Source organism: Anabrus simplex, chromosome 6 (assembly GCF_040414725.1).
Source record: "Anabrus simplex isolate iqAnaSimp1 chromosome 6, ASM4041472v1, whole genome shotgun sequence".
NCBI classification, from domain to species: Eukaryota; Metazoa; Arthropoda; class Insecta; order Orthoptera; family Tettigoniidae; genus Anabrus; species Anabrus simplex.
In genome coordinates this window covers 180,314,992-180,333,324 of record NC_090270.1, presented here as the reverse complement: position 1 = coordinate 180,333,324, position 18,333 = coordinate 180,314,992, and the positions used below count along the sequence as shown (strand labels likewise).

The following is an 18,333-nucleotide window of genomic DNA, read 5'->3' as shown; positions in this document are numbered from 1 at the left end:
ATTGTTTGTTCATGTCTCTCTTTGCTAGGTTGGTGTTATAGGCATTTATCCACAATGCAAATGCTGAGAATTACCTGTGGGAGAACTTTGCCTTTTAATCTCAATTGGAAAGTTGTATCTTTTTAAGGGAATAAGATTAATTCCTGCTACAAGGGCTCAGCTGAAGATAGTACTTGTTGATTTGTTGACAGGCTCTTTTGAATGAAGAGTGGCTGTGGTTGAAAGTATTAGTTCATATGGCAACATTAGTTTGGTATAATTTTCTAATGATATAAAGGTGTGCATACTTGTTTGACATTTCCCTGAATAAGCCTACCAGTAGCAAGTTAGTTTCATGTTATATAATCTATAGATCTTGTGTTCATCACATGTAAAAATAAAAATTGTGTGCACTCTGTATAAAAGTTTTGGGCCCCTACTGTTTCACAGTCAGACCAGACCAAGGCTGTGGTCATTTTATAAAGCTTATAAATAATTGGAATAATTCATCTACAAGGTCCTGTATAATGTTTCACTTTCTATGCTCTGAACCATTCTTGCCATCAACAATGTTTTTGAAGAATGCGTGAACCTGTATCTTTGCCGCTAGAAGTATTTCAGGGCGACTTTGAACTGTCTTACCGAAACAGAGGATCTAACTGATTGTTATTCATCAGTAATCCTTCTATTCCTACTTCTTTTTTCTGGGTGCACCAGGTGTCTCTCTCCCTCCCTCTCTCAACAAAGTCCATCAGACATAGCTCTAGATTAGAGACTATTCCATAGTTTCTTTTGGCATTTTCTTCATTCATCCACTTACATGTGATCAAATTATCTCCAGCTTGTCATTTAACTTTTCCACCTTCAGTTCTCATTCCTTCTCTCCTTATCTTCTGTAACATACTTCTTGTAGATGATGAAAATTTTGCTACCTTTTATTTGATTTTATCTTTTGTTGCAAGTAATTATGCTCATATTGGTCTGTATTGACTATATAACTTGAGAATAAATATATTTTGTTTTGAATTGTTTCAATCATCAAGATATATGTCTTTTACTACATTCATGATTTCCATTCAATTGTATTTGTTTGTGTGCTGATGATTGCTCCAAGAGTCGAACATGTCCACTTTTCCTAGATAAATAATGTTTTTAGATTATATTGTGTATACAGTATTTCTTAAGCTTTTGTTAATGCACTTTATTCAGTATTAAATTTTGCAATCTGTGACAGAAAACATTCCCAATTTTTATCCTCATGATTTCACTATCCGGTGTAGCAGTTCCGTTAATGAACTTCAGTTCTCCTCTACTACAAGGTCTATTTCTTTTTTTTTTTTCCCCTTACTTTTCTTTTTCTGCTTCCTTATTGTTCAGTCTTCCACGAATCACAGAGTGACTTGAATGTGCGGTTAGGGGCGTGCATTTGTGAGCTTGCATTCGGGAGACAGTGGATTCGAACCCCACTGTCGGCAGCCCTGAAGATGGTTTTCCGTGGTTTTCCATTTTCACACCAGGCATATGCCTTAATTAACGCCTCGGTCGCTTCTTTCCCGTACCTAGCCCTTTTTCCGTCCCATCGTTGCCATAAGACCTATCTGTGTCGGTGTGACATAAGGCCAATTAAAAAAAAAAGAAGTCTTCCACGAATCACGTTCTTAAAACTCTTCTTTTTTTTTTTTTTTTTTTTTTTTTTTTGCTATTGGCTTTACGTCGCACCGACACAGATAGATCTTATGGCGACGATGGGACAGGAAAGGGCTAGGACTGGGAAGGAAGCGTCCGTTGCCTTAATTAAGGTATAGCCCCAGCATTTGCCTGGTGTGAAAATGGGAAACCATGGAAAACCATCTTCAGGGCTGCCGACAGTGGGGTTTGAACCCACTATCTCCCGAATACTGGATACTGGCAAAACTCTTTCTCACCCATTCCCCAGTCACATTACAATCAGCGAATGTTGTGCAGATTTTGCTGGCCTTGTGTCATCCTCCATTACTGTTGTAAATATGTAATAAAGTTAACCATGTGCTTTCCAGTCTTCATGGATTTTCTGTTCCAATCCATCCTCTACATATGACTTGTATCTTGACGTAACTGTAGCATTTATTGTTTATTTTCCAATACCTTTCTACACAGTATGTTCCTAAAATTTTGTTGCAAGGACACTTTCATAGACCCTTTCCAAATAATAAAAAGCAGGGTGTGATCACAGAAGTAAGGTGACATGGTTCGAACTCGATGCAAGATTTTTAAAATGAGTAATTATCTCCGTGGTTTGGATTCCATGCTAAACTGTTTTTTTGCTAGTGGTTTAATGCCATTCACATACAAAGGTAGCACGGAAGTAGAATGCATTGCCTCCCAGAAGTTATAGTTGACAAGTATGCATACCTTTAGACTACATAGTATTCAGGGCAGCTTTTTCTCTTGTGTTTGTAAGTTTTATTATTGCTTAATTTTTTCTTTTTTATAAATTATTATTGTACAGATGTGGGCAACCTGTTAGAATGTATTGGTGAAGTATACTGTAGATTTAGGTTTTTATTTTATCAGTACTCCTGTAAGTACCCAGACAAACTGGGTTAATAATGCAATTTAGCAACTTTTTGTTACATTGTAGGAAGAAGTCTTATGCTTGTCTTAAAGTTCTTTGTTTTCGTAAGATTTCTTCGGTATTTTGAGTGAAATGTTCATACCTATAGTTCCATTTCTATGAGTTTCGACTTGACATTTAACCGGAAGTCAGACATTGGTGCCAAATTGTTACGAGTACAAACAGTTGATTCACGACACACAACACTCAGATATAAGTCCAGAATCAATTATTCTTTGTAGCAACATGCATAACTCACATAAGATTAACAACAACATACACTCATGTTCATAAAAAACAGAACACCTTGAAAGACTAGAGAGAGGAAGTTCATATTCACTGGACATGTTCATTAGTATGCTCTGCAGAAATGATTAGCATTTCAGTCATCGAGGTTCAGCATGTGTCCTGTTGCCTAGTAGGCACTGGGTCCTCTGTGGCCACTGATAACTTGTTCCATGCGTGATAGCATTGTCGTGTATAAGGTGTGAATGGTGTCCTGAGTTATAGCCATCAATGCTGCATTCACCTGGTTCCACAGTTCATCTTTGGTGGTTGGTATTGGGTCACAGCGCCACACCCGTCGTTTCACCATATCCCACACATTCTTGATTGGCGACAAGTCTGGTGATCGGGCGGGCCAGGGCAACAATCTGACATCCTGTGACAACAAGAAGGCACGTGTTCGTGCAGCAACATGTGGTGGCGCATTGTTATGCTGAAATATGGCGTCTGGGGTATCGTGCAGAAAGGGTATGGCTACGGATCGCAGGATATCTCATTCACGTAGGTCAAACTGGTCACAGTGCCCTGGAAACGCACCGTGTACCTAATAGCACCCCACACCATAAGGCCTTGAGTTAGTGCTTGTGTGCGAATGCAGTCAATGTGATGCCTCTCCCCCTGTCTGCGGCAAACCAAAATTCGGCCATCATTTTCAAACAAACAGAACCTGGATTTGTCTGAAAACACTATCTGCTGCCATTCCTGTCCCCAGCGTCGTCGTCCCATACACCATTGCAGTCTAGCATGTTTATGCACATTAGTCAAAGGTAGGTGAAGTGGATGACGCGCTGGTAACCCAGACCGTAATAAACGGTGACTGACTGTCACTCCTGATAAGCCCCAGGGGCTCTGAACTTTGGAGTGTGGGTTGGTGACCACGGGGCCCTCAGCTGAGTCCTGGCATTGCTTCCACTTACTTGTGCCAGGCTCCTCACTTTCATCTATCCTATCCGACCTCTCTTGGTCAACTCTTGTTCTTTTCCGACCCCGACGCTATTAGGTTTGCGAGGGCTAGGGAGTCTTTCATTTTCACGACCTTCGTGGCCCTTGTCTTCCTTTGACCGATATCTTCATTTTTCCCTCCCATTTTTACCTCTGATTAGTGTTATATAGAGGATGGTTGCCTAGTTGTAGTTCCTCTTAAAACAATAATCACCACCACCATCACCTATCACTCCTGATAGTGGACGATGTGTTTCACTGTTGCGCTAGAGCCGAGGAAGACGCAGATCTGCCCTGCAATGCCATTCGGATGAGGTGTTGATCTTCTCGAGGGATGGTCTGGGTGGTGCGACCAGACCCATCTCGTTGTGTTCTATGGCCTTCTGAGAACCATTCTGTACACACCTGTTGCACTACTAACACACTTCGTCCCACGTGAGCAGCAATTTCCCGGATGGATGCATCATGTTCTCTCAAACCAATAATGTGCCCTCTTTCAAACTCACTCATTTGACGGTACGGTTCTCGCATACATCTGCAATGCACCCTGCATGTCTTCTCATGTCACACTGATCCATTACCTTCGGTTTATAGCGAGGAGTGCCACAGGCACATTTTACCACTCGGTGATGGTGCGTCGAGATCGATGTGGACCTTGAACCCGAGGGCCGACATGCTTCAAATGCTAATCTTTTCTTCAGAACGTACTAATGCGCATGTCCTGTGAATATGAACTTCCTATCTCTAGTCTTTCAAGGTGTTCTGGTTTTTATGAACATGAGTATGTTTAGGGAAAGGCTATAAAATAAAAATAGGTAAATGCTTGAACAGATAAAATGCAAAAAAATGAAATTAAATTTTTACTCACCATCTAGAAGAGCTCACATTGCTGATAGATTCAATTTCTCCTAAGGAAGGAGGAAAAAAAATCCTACAAAGGGAATGCACCACTCATTTCTGAGTTACTGTCAGCATTGTCATTGTCTTTTGAGGTTTCACTCTTGCTTGACCGTAATAAGATAACATGTACTTTCGCTTTCCCAAGCTCTGATCGTGTCTCACAACCTTGCTCCAGTCTTCCGCACTTACATGGTCTATGGCTTCCCAAAGTAGTCTTTCGACTATGCCCATGCCTCCTGCCTATTTCATCCACCATGTAAACTGGATACTAGGGCTTGTTTTGGTGCACGAGATACCAAAATATTGTGCTCCACTCCAATAAATACAATGCTGATTTTAATTATCAAGGTGTATTTATTGGAATAGATGTTACCGAGCTCGATAGCTGCAGTCGCTTAAGTGTGGCCAGTATCCAGTAATCGGGAGATAGTGGGTTCGAGCCCCACTGTTGGCAGCCCTGAAGATGGTTTTTCCATTTTTACACCAGGCAAATGCCGGGGCTGTACCTTAATTAAGGTCACGGCCCCTTCCTTCCAATTCCCAGGCCTTTCCTATCCCATTGTCGCCGTTAGACATATCTGTGTCAGTGTGACGTAAAACAAATAGCAAAAACAAAAAAAGCAATAGATTTTGTGCTTCTTCAGCTCATATTTCCAGCCACGATTGTTGGTGCTTTGTCAAGAATGACCGAGTGAACTGACCACAACACAACACACAGCTGATAGCACGTAGTTTCAGTAAACAACAGATCGAAAATGCTGGTAACTGGAACTAGAGTCTAATGCGCTCTATCAAAGCGATCGGCTGCCTACAAAATCATTTAGCCTCCGCCGAATGTTAAGTCGAAACTCATAAAAACTGAACTATATGAATCTTTTAGTAGAAAATGTTTAAGTTAAAACTTAATTAGCAGAGTTTTTGAAATCATGAACATTACAATTTAGAAATAATTTAATCACCTTAACTTCAAGTGGAATTTGTAATAAGGACATTCCAAGTTGGGTGTGAGGTAAAGCTGATATTCTGGATAATGGATCTATTGATGCAAATAGTAGACTAGGTGACTTTCTTCTAAGACGTTTTTTTTCCTCTTAGAAGAAAAACATTTAAACATAATATTAATAGTGTTGAGTGAATGGCTAAGAGGTTGCCCATGTCTGTAATTTTAGTAATGTTTAATGTTTCAGAAAATCTTGCACACAAAGGAAATTTTGGTGTTCAAATTTCCTTTGTGTGTGATTTTGTGCTGGGCCTATTAAGGTGTTTGTCTAATGTTTCTTTTTTGTTTGGACAGGGCACTTCGTGATTCAAAAAAGTTTCCTTGCTGAACCTGGACACTTGAAATAAGGTGTTGGACTTAGGGTATATTTTTAAGCATTTTTTTTGTGAAAATTTTGGAAAATTTGAATAAATTTAGCACTTTTGGCCAAAATTGCTGTGTTTTTACTGCATAATTTTGATATTTATACATACAATTTATATATATTTTGTATTTCTTATTGGAAAATGTAAAGTGAAAAAAAAAAAAAAAAAACTAAGTCCAAAATGTAAACAAATAATTTTCAATCATTGCAATATTGTATGTGATTGCAGGCACTCGCTGGTTTTTAAGAACAAAATATGTAATTTAAGTTTATAACACTATTCTAAGTTAAAAAAAGGAAAGGCAGGGATTTTTTTTAGAACACAAAATACTATTATATTTCATCATTTTTTATTGAATAAAGTGGAGTATACAATATATTTTACATTAACAATATACTAGTAAGCATTTTATTTTTTATAACATCAAGCTGCTTTGCTGCTGCATTTCAACACAGGCACCAGACCTGTAAAGAAAAGGGGAAAACCTGTTAGAACATTAAGGAATATTAAACACAATATCTCTTTCACATTTCTGTAACCATCACTTATACTTCATTTATATTACTTAGACCTATAACCTGAAATTTTGTAATTTTTAACAACATTCTAAATTGACAGCATTTCACTCCAATATGCCAATTTGGAATCATCAGTTGCTAAATGGCTAATACATGTAGTAAATGCAATCTAGATAGGTACAATAATTACCAATTAATGAGCCCAAATTGGCACACATGAAATGCTGGCAACCAAAAATAGTTAGCTGAGAAAATTATAATTGCTAGTAACAGACCAATTATATTAGAATTATGAATTTACTCAAAAAGCAAATATTTCAGGTTCCCTAAGCAAACAAAAATTTATATTATTTAAAATATTCCAGTTTAAGAAATAATTGAGACATCACTTCAAAACAGATTTTAAAAAATTCAGTTGCACACAGTTTGTTCAAATTAAACTTGCTTTATGTCAGTATGAGAAATAGCCAGGAGGGACTAAGAACAGTAAATGCTGAGTGACCCAAGACCTGTTTTCAAGCCTTGTAGTTAAGAACTTACAAAGACTGCAGTCTTGCTGCTCAAAGCTATATCAGCTACCAAAGCATGACCTTTTAACAAGATTATTTGAAAAATGCTGATCCTAGAAATAAAACTAAGTAAAGGGAAAACTTAACCACAGGCTATTTCAGTCAAAATTAAGTCAAGTTTTAAATTTATCCAAAAGTACATTTCAAACTTTAGGCCAATACTTCTCTCATGAGGTAAAATATCCAAATATACCTTTAGTTTCATTTTAGTCTGCACACACCACTAAAAATATCAACTGATTGGTATATACATATTTAAGTATTAGACATATTGAAAAGACAAGTAGGCTGGAAATAATTACAGTATTTCTAAGTAAATGGGACTCCCAAATGTTTGCAGATTAATCCAGTACTTCAAAAAATGCATAGAACAGAATTTAAATATTTTTGTTCAGTTTTATTTTGAAGAATACTTTTTTGTGATTCTCTTTGTCATTCATAAGTCTTACTGGTTTGAGGAAGAAAGCTTATGATTCTAGGACAAGCCCTTATCAACCAATATATCAGCAGAGAATAGTTTTGTTTTTGATTGCACATCAGAAATTATAAGTGGACTTGAATAACATGACTATACCCAGGGCTGCAAAAATCCTAGTCTCCTAGTCACCATGGCAGCAAGAAAATATGTAGGTATCCAAAAGTTTGTCATTGCAATTGCTAAATTGCAGTCTGAGGGAAACTATTTTCCAGAGAATGGAAAGTTCAAAGATTTATACCAATACAAAAGGAATGTCAAGAACACCCACACAATACAAAAAGTTCAATGGAACTGGCCAGCAATTGAGCCAAGAGTAAGACAAAAGTTCTGGGAGAATGGGTTGACCTTCACCTAGAAGTATTATAGAGGATTCAGGCAGGAATTACAAGGAGGAAACAATGCCATTAATGGTTTGCAAAACTTTCTTCACTGCAGTTGTATGTTATAATTTCACCTAAGTATTTAAATTTGTCTAAAATTTTGATTTCCTGTCCTACTTCAATTTTCTTTGCAAGTGGTAGGTCAGTTCATATGATTTCTGTTTTCTCAAAGGATATTTTGAGGCCAATTTTTTGTGACTATTTCCTGTAGTGATTAATTTGTTGTCATGTTTCCTGAATACTGTTAGATAAGAAAGCAAGGTCATCAGCAAATCCCAGACAATTTAAGGTTATATTGTCTTTTGATCTTCCAATTTTGATGTCTTTTGGGTTATCCTTACACTATTCCCTCATATTCCAAAGCACAGTTGAATAGCAGTGGTGACAAACAATTTCCCTGTCTTAAACCAGTTTTTATGAGGAATGGCATAGAAAATTCCCCTTCTGCAATTTACTTTTGATTGTGTGTTAAGGCAAATTCAATCAGTTTGATTAGTTTCCAGTGCAGTCCAAAATTTAATATTTTCAATATTGAAGGTCTGTGAATACAGTCATATGCCATAAAGTCTACAAATGTTATTGCAAAAGGTTTGTTTTGTTTTCTGTAATATGCTATAACTAATTGTAACAATTGGTTCTGCACAGCTTCTCCAAGGTCTGAAGCCTCATTGGTTTCACTTAATTCTTGCTCAAATTGTTCTTTAATTCTGCCATACAGGATTCCAGCAAATATTTTGTATGTACATTTCAAGAGAGATATTCCTGTGTAGTTATCTGGATTGCTCTTTTTTGTAAAGCAGGTGGATGATAGCTGTTGTCCAGTGTTCAGGAAAATGTTCTTTTGTCCATATTTTCAATAGAGCCATGTATAAGGTGATTCAAGCTGTCACTGGCACATTTCTGCAAAAACTATCTTCTCAATATGCCTTGTATTTTTTCATATCCTCAATTGCTGTTTTCACCTCTTTGAATGTTGGGGGGTTTAGGTATTCAGGTTTGGTTTTAACTGTGGTGTCTTGTGTTAATTTTTAAAAGTTCTTCAGGCTCTTCTAAAAATTTATTGACTACTTTTGCCATAATTTCAGCATTTTCCTCATTACTCTGCACCTTTTTTCCATCTTCACTTTTCAACATTAATTTAGGGGGGTTTAATTTCTTTAGTTGTCTACCAAAGATTTTATAGTAATCAGACTGGTTTTATGGTAGTTTTCTTCTTTCTGAAATTCTCTTAATTTTTCTAATAGTTTTGGTGATTTTTTTCCTAATATGAGAATATTATTTTTATTATTATCAATTCAGTGGCAAGGATCAGAGAGAAAAAAATGGAAGGGATCCAACACTTTGAAAAATGAAGGTATCGGTCAAAGAAAGACAAGGGCTGCAAAGGGCGTGAAAATGACTCCCTAGGCCTCAGGAACCTAATACCATCAGGGTTGGAAAAGAACAAGAGTTGACCAAGAGAGGTCTGATAGGATAGATGAAAGTGAGGAGCCTGGCACAAGTAAGCAAGCAATGCCAGGACTCAGCTAAGGGCCCCGTGGTTGCCAACCCACGCTCCCAAGTTCCGAGCCCCTAGGGCCCCTTTTAGTCGTCTCTTACAACAGGCAGGTAATACTATGGGTGTTATTCTACTGCCCCCACCCAAGGGGGATCCAACACACAATTCAAGACAAAGCCATCTAGCAATGGTTTGCAGAACTACTGAGCAAACTTATCTATAAAAACTTAATATTGTCAAAGAATAATTTACAAGTAATTTAACAGGTCCAAGAAAAAGGTTGTAACATTCCTGCCAAGACTATTTCAAATTATAGCATTTCTAGAACAGTACACTGGTACATCAAAGAGAACAACATTACAGCACTTGACATGGCTGATTATAATTCAGAATTAACAACATGAAGAGAAGTCTTAAGTGGGAAAGGGTCAATTTGACATACATCACCACTGATCTGCATTTAGGGCAGTCACCCAGGTGGCAGATTCTTTGTTACTGGAGGATTGTACATACTAACAAGGACAGACTTCAGGAGACATTGGATTGAACAGACTTTTTTGCTAGTTGCTTTACGTCGCACCGACACAGATAGGTCTTATGGCGACGATGGGACAGGGAAGGGCTGGGAGTGGGAAGGAAGCGGCCGTGGCCTTAATTAAGGTACAGCCCCGGTATTTGCCTGGTGTGAAAATGGGAAACCACGGAAAACTATCTTCAGGGCTGCCGACAGTGGGGTTCGAACCTACTATCTCCCGAATACTGGATACTGGCCGCAGTTAAGCGACTGCAGCTATCGAGCTCAGTAAATTGAACAGACTAAGAGTTTTGCAACCTATTAGATGACTACCTACAAAGCAGACATTTAGAAGTGCAAAGAGTACAGACTCCACTAAATATCTTATGAACTTCATACAAAATGTATAACCCACCAACGATGACAAGTAGATATCTATCAGAGATACTTCCATCACACCATCAGTAATGTTCAGTATTCCTTTACCCTTAAGACATCCCCCAATCAAGCTTCAGCCATTTTCAGGAAATACAGATTATGGGCAGTTTTGTGAACAGTTCAAGCTATCGACTCACGAAGACCCATTGCTAACAACAGTCAAAAACCGCACATTCTTTTGTTGGTATCTAGTTATCAGAAGAAACAAAAAACATTCACTCCCACTATGGCAACAAAAATAGGATTATTCAGGGCCACTTTGACTACCTGGAAGAGTTAAAACATTTTATTTGCTACTCCAGAGGCTCTTGGCTGTATGGTCATAGAACAGTGACCTCCACATTCAAGCTCTCCACTCACCCATCTCACTCAGGGAAGATTTAAACAGATATAAACAAGTCCTCATGCTTAAAATACTCTGCACTTTTCCAAACATATGCAGTCGTTGGATCAGTCATATGAAGGGAACAGAACTATCAGAAGGAGGTATCCTTCAGTTTATGGCACTTTTAGGTGAAGTGGATGGAGTTCTTACCACACAAAAGATACTCAGCAAATTTTCTGACCTCTACCAAGGTTCCCACAGCTGCTGCACGCCATGTAGTCAAAGGTCAGCACAGAAATGTACTAGGAGACCAGAACCAATCTGCACAACCACTCTACGTTGAGGTGGCAGAACACAGTGACCCCTGCCTGTCATAAGGATTGTAAGATCATACATCAGTAAGCTAAAAGACAAGTTAAAAGCAAACAGTTTTCTTTTGTCTCAATTATGTAGTCAAATTGTGGCAAGGAAAAAGCAATGTACAAAGTTCAAAATTCATATGTATGTGATGAAAAGTACTACCCAGACAAACATTATTTCAGTAAGGATAGATGTCACTCCCCATGGCTTCACTTATCTACAAATGGCTGAAGTATGGGTCACATGGCCTACTGAACTAAGTAAGCCACATCTATGTGCTGGATGGTGGAAATAAAGTTTCACAGCAGGATCCCTGATAGATGGCTTAAAACTGCAGGCCATTGATCTACAAGAATAAACTGTTCATTTCTTTGAATCTGTTTAAAGGTCCAAGACACCACAGACTTGTTCAATTTGGTATGAAGGGGCTTTGGACAGATTCCATGGTTTCTCTCACTGCCTTTGAACCCTTCATGCACTTCCTCTCCAGCCAGTTGTCCTACAAGACTTTGTAGAGTTTGGCCCATAAACATTCTAAAACAGACTTTCAAGAAGATCTCCCCATCGAGATCCTCATTTCTATTGGAAAATAGAAAAGGACAGTTTGCCAATACATATCTCTGCATTGATTGTGTTAATTCATTCCCTGTTTGGCTGGGTACTTAGTGGAAACTCATCCAGAATGTGTGTAAATTCTGCAGTAGTGAACTTCATTGATTCAGATCAGTCCTTTTTGCCTTCAAATAATGACCTCATGAGCTTCTTGGACTTTAAGACCATTGGGATTACTGCCAATCCAGATCAGTCTTTGAAGAGTTCTGGACATCCTTCCATATGGAAAATGAAAGGTGTAGTGTCACTTCCCAAGAAACTGGACGTCATCCTCCCAGGTAATAAGACAAGTGAAAAAGGAAAAACATGTGAAGACTAATTGGAGGATAGTTTTTGAAGTCATCTCATGCAAAAAGAATTGCAACCTCCTATCTTAAGGTAATAAGACTTGGGGCCCAACATTCTGCCTGATATCTTAGGTATTCATCTACAGTTCAGGCTACATCTCACTGCTATCACACACATTCCTTCACTTGGTTTTAAATGAAGACCAGCTTAACCAAACTTGTTCAGAAGAAACTAGGATAATGAAAGCTGTTTCTATAAAACTGAAAATTGTACCTAATCACTTCAGCCAGCTCCCATTCTTACTCACAGCAACACAAAGAGCATGCTGATAGCATAAGGTATCATTTTCCACCCCTGTGCCACTTTTAGAAAACACATTCATGGAAGACGTCACAGCAGGTGCAGAAAATGATAACTGCAGTTACCATATGCTATGAACTTTCTATACGTATGAAATTTATTAACTTTCTCTTGAAACTTGCAGAATATGACACTGATTTTCCACGTAATCTATACTTTTGTCACTATACGTGTTAAATAGCTACATGTTATACTTTATTGGGTTTTTTCTACAATCTTTACATCACACCAACACATATAGGTCTTATGGCAGTGATGGGTCAGGAGAGGGCTAGGAGTGGGAAGGAAGCAGCCATGGCATTAAGGTACAGCCCCATCATTTGCCTGGTGTGAAAATGGGAAACCATGGAAAACCATCTTCAGGGCTGCCAACAGTGGGGCTCAAACCCACTATCTCCCGGATGCATGCTCTCTGCTGCGCGCCCCTAACTGCACGGCCAACTTTCCCGGTCTTAACTCTTTCCGAAATTATGTTCAGGCCGCGGTGTGAGCATAGCCCGTAGTAAGGTTTGACAATTCACTAAAAACCGAGAACGAGCTATGCACGCATTCTGGTGGTTACATCGTGTTTCTTCATGTATTAGTTACGAGAGTATTTAAGCAGATGGCAGTAATATATGTCTAAGTCAGAGAATTTACTATATTTTCGATCAGCATGCGTTAGTAGATGTCACTTGGTGAGCTCTAAGACATGGCTTCTCACGGCAAACATGTGCTTAACGAAAGTGATATTTTCGATATTTTATGGTATAAGTTTATGCGCAAATGAACATATTAACATATGAATTCGAAACAACTTCTTACATTTTATTATGATTAGAGTTCGTTTTACGGCCTAGCGCATGTTCCCGCGTATTTCATATTTGCGTGAATACGAAAGATTGTCTACATATTAGTAAACTTGTCTGTTTAGAAGACAATTTTCTCTTTCTCTTAAGTCTTTTGTGGTAAACGGAACAATAATTTTATATTTGAGTAATTTTTGACAAAATTTATCAATTAAAATAAAATTTCATAAGAGCTCCCATTTTCATTATTGTAATTATCACTTATTATTGAAAAATGATTTTAATATCATACTTATTGTTTTGTAATTGCAGTGCACATTTTATATTAGCAAAACAAGGTGAATATAACAGTATTTCAGAAAACTGTACTTGCTAAGTTATCCATCAGACCTTTCCTCCATTCGCAAAACATGGTATAATATATAAACAATTTTAAAATCTTATGTGATAGTTGTCATGAACACTTTTTTTCAAAATTAGATGCTCAAATAAGCACAAAGAAAAAAAAATCATGCAAATATCTCTTACAGGTACAGAGATATGTTTTTAAAATCCTTAAAAATGCCCAGTCCAGAAAGTTTGTTAGGGATATTAAGGCCCAGACTGGAATGGGTTAATTGCATCATAACATTTAAAACTCTAGTAAAATGTAGCTCCTTAAGAAACTTACATCTGGAAGGCAGAAGAAGAAATCCAGGTACAGACAAGTTTTAGGCATAAACTGGAACAATGAAAGAGACTAGTACTCTATTGACTGAGACATCACTAGTAAGTTATCAGAAGAGTTAGCTATTAAAAGGCAGCTCTTGCAGTACACAGCTAAGTCCTATGATCCACTTGGGTTGTTCTCTCCCATCTCTTATTAGCAAATTCCAGGACACATGGTGCAGGAGAATTAATCAGGATGAGCTCTTGCCCACTTGAGCACACTGGGACACTTGACTTGTTCTCCACATAGGAAAATTTTGTGGAAGAGAGGCTGTTATTGATCTACCTAGGAAATTGAAAAAACATCAAACCATTTCTCTAATATATTCTTCCCCAGATAGAAAGCAATCCTGTGACTGGTTTATACAGTGCAGCCTAACCCTCTGTTAAAATTGCAATTCCAAACAGTCTTTGAGAAAGGGTAACATACAGAATTGGCTAGAAATGGAAGGCATTTCCTATGACCCACAGTGCATTAAAGTTGAACTGCAGCACTAACACCACAGCACAGCACATTCTTGAAGCTTTTAACAAGTACCATGTTGACAAGGCCACAGCAGAGTCAGAGCTTGTATGGGGTCAGGTTAAGGGACATATGGTAAATTTGGCATTTTGAGCCACAACAGAAGTGCAAGAACTATTGATTGAAGGTCTTTATACTGTCACTGCTGGCCACTAGAAATCGTGCATTCAACTAATAGTCAGTGCAGAGGAATCTAACATGTGGAAGCTGGCTGGCATCGTGGAGAAGTCCTTGATCACTTCAACTTGGCTGATAACACATACCAATGACAGCATTGATATGGAAGGAACAGAAGAACTTCAGGACAGAGAGTAAACTGCAATTCTTATAATATTGCTACCCATTAATACATGATCAATTTGTTTTCTTAGATTTGTTATATTATGCTTTTGTTCAACCAGGCTGCTAATATTTTAGCATATCTAAGACATTTTGGCTGGTGGGATATTTGTATATGGCAAAAAGTTAGGTTGTTGCCTTCAGTCTCTACTACAAACCTCAGAGCAGAAAAAGTGAAAAATACAACAATTTTACAAAAAAAAAGAAAAAAAAAAAATTGTCAAAAATACATTGAGTTGAGCCTCTATGGACTGCATGGTAACAACCAACTTCATGTCGGTGTCTAGGTCTTGTTCTTGTTCCGGCTTTGACTTCCTGCCAGTATCTTCTGAGCCCAGCGACAAGTGCCTGTTTATGCTCTTCAGACAAATGTCCTTTCCATCTTCTGGAAGTTGATGCCATTTGGAAACCTTGGTAGTTGTTCACCAATCTTCTGAATGTGTTCTTGTCATGAATTTCTTGGTCTAAAATAGCAATCTACCTCAGGCCTTGTTGTCGTAGATTGAATAAAATTCCATATTCTTTTCGTTAGTCGATCATCAGTCATCCTCAAGAGATGACCATGAAATAGTAGCCGTCTCTTAATTGACGCTGTGAGAGTTTCTGTCTTGCTGTACAAATCCTCATTTGGTCTCATTCACAATTGTCCATCAACCCACCTATTACCTAGGATTTTCTTAGTATCCTGCGCTCTTTTTTCCAGCCAGTCAGCTTGACCTTTACTACTTAAGGTCAACGTTTCAGATGCATATAATCCCTCAGGTTTTACAACTGTTATAGTGTCTGAACTTGGCCCTTATACTCTTAGACTGTTATAGATATTCTTTGTCATATGGTATGCCTGGTGTAACTTCCTCATCCTGACATTAATTGCTTCCTCTTCTAATCCATTCTGCTTGATGACTTCACCAAGATATCAAATTCTTGACACGACTGATTTTTCCAAGATTAGTGATCATCCATTCAGGTCCATCACAGATGTTTGTCATATATATTGTCTTCGGAATAGAAATCTGGAGTCCTACCTTTTCAGCAACTTCTGACAGCCTATTGATCTTGTTGACTGCTGAATCTATGTTGTTAGCAAAAATGGCAAGATCATCCACAAAGGCCAGGCATTCAACGTCCCCCTTTGTGCTTAGGACCAAGTCTGAACTGATCTTCCTTTGTTTCCTCTTGGACTAACAACTTCCTCCACTCTCGAATGACTTTCCAAAACACAGTTGAAGAGGAGTGGGGATAGTCCATCTCCCTGTCTGACACCCGTTCTGATTGTAAACTGTTCCGAGATCTCACCCATAAATTTTACTTTCGACACAGTTTGATCAAATTTCTTGACGTATCGTCCACTCCAGACTCTTCCAAAATATTCATTAATGACTCGCGGTCAGTGGAGTCATGCTTTCTGAAAGTCAACAAACAACCCTGTAGCTGTGTCCTGTCTTGTACCTGATTATGCTGTTCAGGTTAAATAACTGTTCTGGGCATGAATGGCTTTTTCTGAAGCCAGCCTGATATTCCCCAATCTGTTGGTCAAGGTGAGCTATTCTGTTCTGAACTTCTTTGGAGAAGATCTTATAGGGAACAGATACTAATGAGATGCCCCTATAGTTGTTGACATTCCTTTTATCACCTTTCTTGTACGAAGGGTGGATTAGTGCTGACAGCCATTCAGTTGGGATCATCCCAGTTCTCCAGATGTCTTCAAAAAGCTTGACTAGTACATCTAGAGTTTCATCATTTGCCAGCTTCAGTAGTTCTGCCACTATCGAATCTTCACCAGCTGCCTTATTATTCTTTAAGCTGTTTATAATCTGATTTCATCTTTACAAGGAGGGGTTGAGTTGGGTAGTTTGTGGATCTGGTTGCACACAGGGAATCTTTCTTTTGGTTCATCACAATGAAGAAGGTTTTCAAAGCATCGAGATAAGATCGTACAGTTTTCTTTGTTGGTCATGCCCAGCTTTCCATTTTCATCTCTAAAACAAAGGCTGGGGGCTTGGTACCCTCTCAAATTAGTCTTGAATGTTTGATAGAAGTCTGGATTTGTTTTTCCGGAAATCCTGATCGATCTGTTCTAACGGCTGTTTCTCATAGTCGCTTGGCCCTTCGGAAAGTTCTGGCTGCTTCTTTTCGAGCTTCAATTAATTGGCTTCACGGAACACATCAAATTCTTCAGATCTTTGGGTCGAGTTCCACTTTTTCCAGGCATTTGTTCTTTGGGTCAGCAATTCATCACAGACCTCATTCCACCACCTATGCTTTCTCTTCTTACCTGTCAGGATTGCAGTATTAGCTGCTTGTTGGATCTTGGAGGCAATGTTCGTCCATTCGTGAGATTCAAATGTCAGTTGCTGGTGGTATTGTTCTAAAACATTTTGATTGATTTTTAACTTTCCAAGGTTATATTTATAAATTCTGTTTCCTGGTTTCAGGGCCTTATTGAGAGGAATGAAATTAATTTTGATCTTGGAGAGGTAATGATCTGAATCAAACTGGGCACCTCTCTGCACTTTAACGTTCATTATTTCCGTAATCGCTCTCCTGGATATTGCTACATGATCAATCTGTTTCTCTCCACACACATTGCCTGGTGATCGCCAAGTTTTTTTGTTTGCTTGGCTTGTGTTTGTAGAATGTTGACATTATCTGAAGATTGAAGGTACAACACAGATTGACAAGTCTTATACCATTTCTATTAGTCATTTTGTGAGCAGGATAGTTTCCAATTGTTGATCTGAATTTTGGTTCTATTCCCAGCTGAGCGTTAAAGTCGCCTAATAAGATCTTGATGTTCTTAGATGGTATTTTCTCCAACTGTTCTTCAAGAAGGTCCCAAAACTGTTCCTACTTTCTCAGGATTACGTCTGTTGTACTCATTGATCGGTGCATGTACATTGATCAGTGTGTATCCTTCACAGGGGCTGAAGAAGTCCACGATTGAACTGACAACCTTCTTATGAACAACAAAAGCTGTGCCAAGTAAAGGCATGTTCTTACCTATTTTCATAGCCCTTTTGCCTTTATAAATCCTATACCCCTCAAAGTCCATTATGTCTTCATCTAGGCATCTTGTTTCTTGGATGGCTAAGATGGTTATGTTGTGTTTGTCTATCATCAATTCTTTGTGTTTTCCCACTTTCAGTAGTGAATTGACACTCAGCGTCCCAAAGTAGTATTTCTGTTTTGTCTTGAATTTTGTACGTGTAGCAATGTCCTCAAAGCATCTTGGTTCAGGCTCCCCAGAATCCACAGGCCTAATTGCACTCTTAGGAACGGTAGATTCCCTTAACGAGGTACTACCTGGGATAGTGTCCTTTTTGTGATGACATTCCATGATGCTTGTTCAAACCAGTATGGGTCTGAAAACTCGTTCCCGGTAGTAGCACCAAGGTTGTAAGCCCTGGAGCTCAACAATAGGCCGCTCCTCTGGAGTCAAACGCCTTTCGCAGCCGCTTCACTGAAGAACAGACACTGCTAAATGAAGATAGTTCATCCGCTTTATCTGCCGTTGGGACTTGGTTGTCTTCCGCCTTCCAAACCGTTGACTATCTTCACCGTAACCCTGGTA

The 18,333-nt window shown here is 38.6% G+C and overlaps 1 protein-coding gene and 1 long non-coding RNA gene across 3 annotated transcripts in view; one reads left to right on the top strand and one right to left on the bottom strand.

Moving 5' to 3' along the window:
- Positions 1-18,333, top strand: part of LOC136875925 (protein sneaky) — a 209,621-nt gene that overhangs the window by 39,899 nt on the left and 151,389 nt on the right. The gene's annotated exons all lie outside the window — the stretch shown is intronic.
- The window catches only part of LOC137501215 (uncharacterized), a 42,545-nt gene continuing 30,608 nt past the window's right edge, over positions 6,397-18,333 (bottom strand). Inside the window, exons 4-5 of one of the 2 annotated variants that reach the window (XR_011018425.1) lie at positions 10,995-11,152; positions 6,397-6,528 (exon numbers count right to left, since the gene is read on the bottom strand). This is a non-coding gene — a long non-coding RNA (uncharacterized lncRNA). The remainder of the gene's footprint in view (positions 6,529-10,994; positions 11,153-18,333) is intronic. The other variant, XR_011018426.1, reaches the window with a different exon arrangement.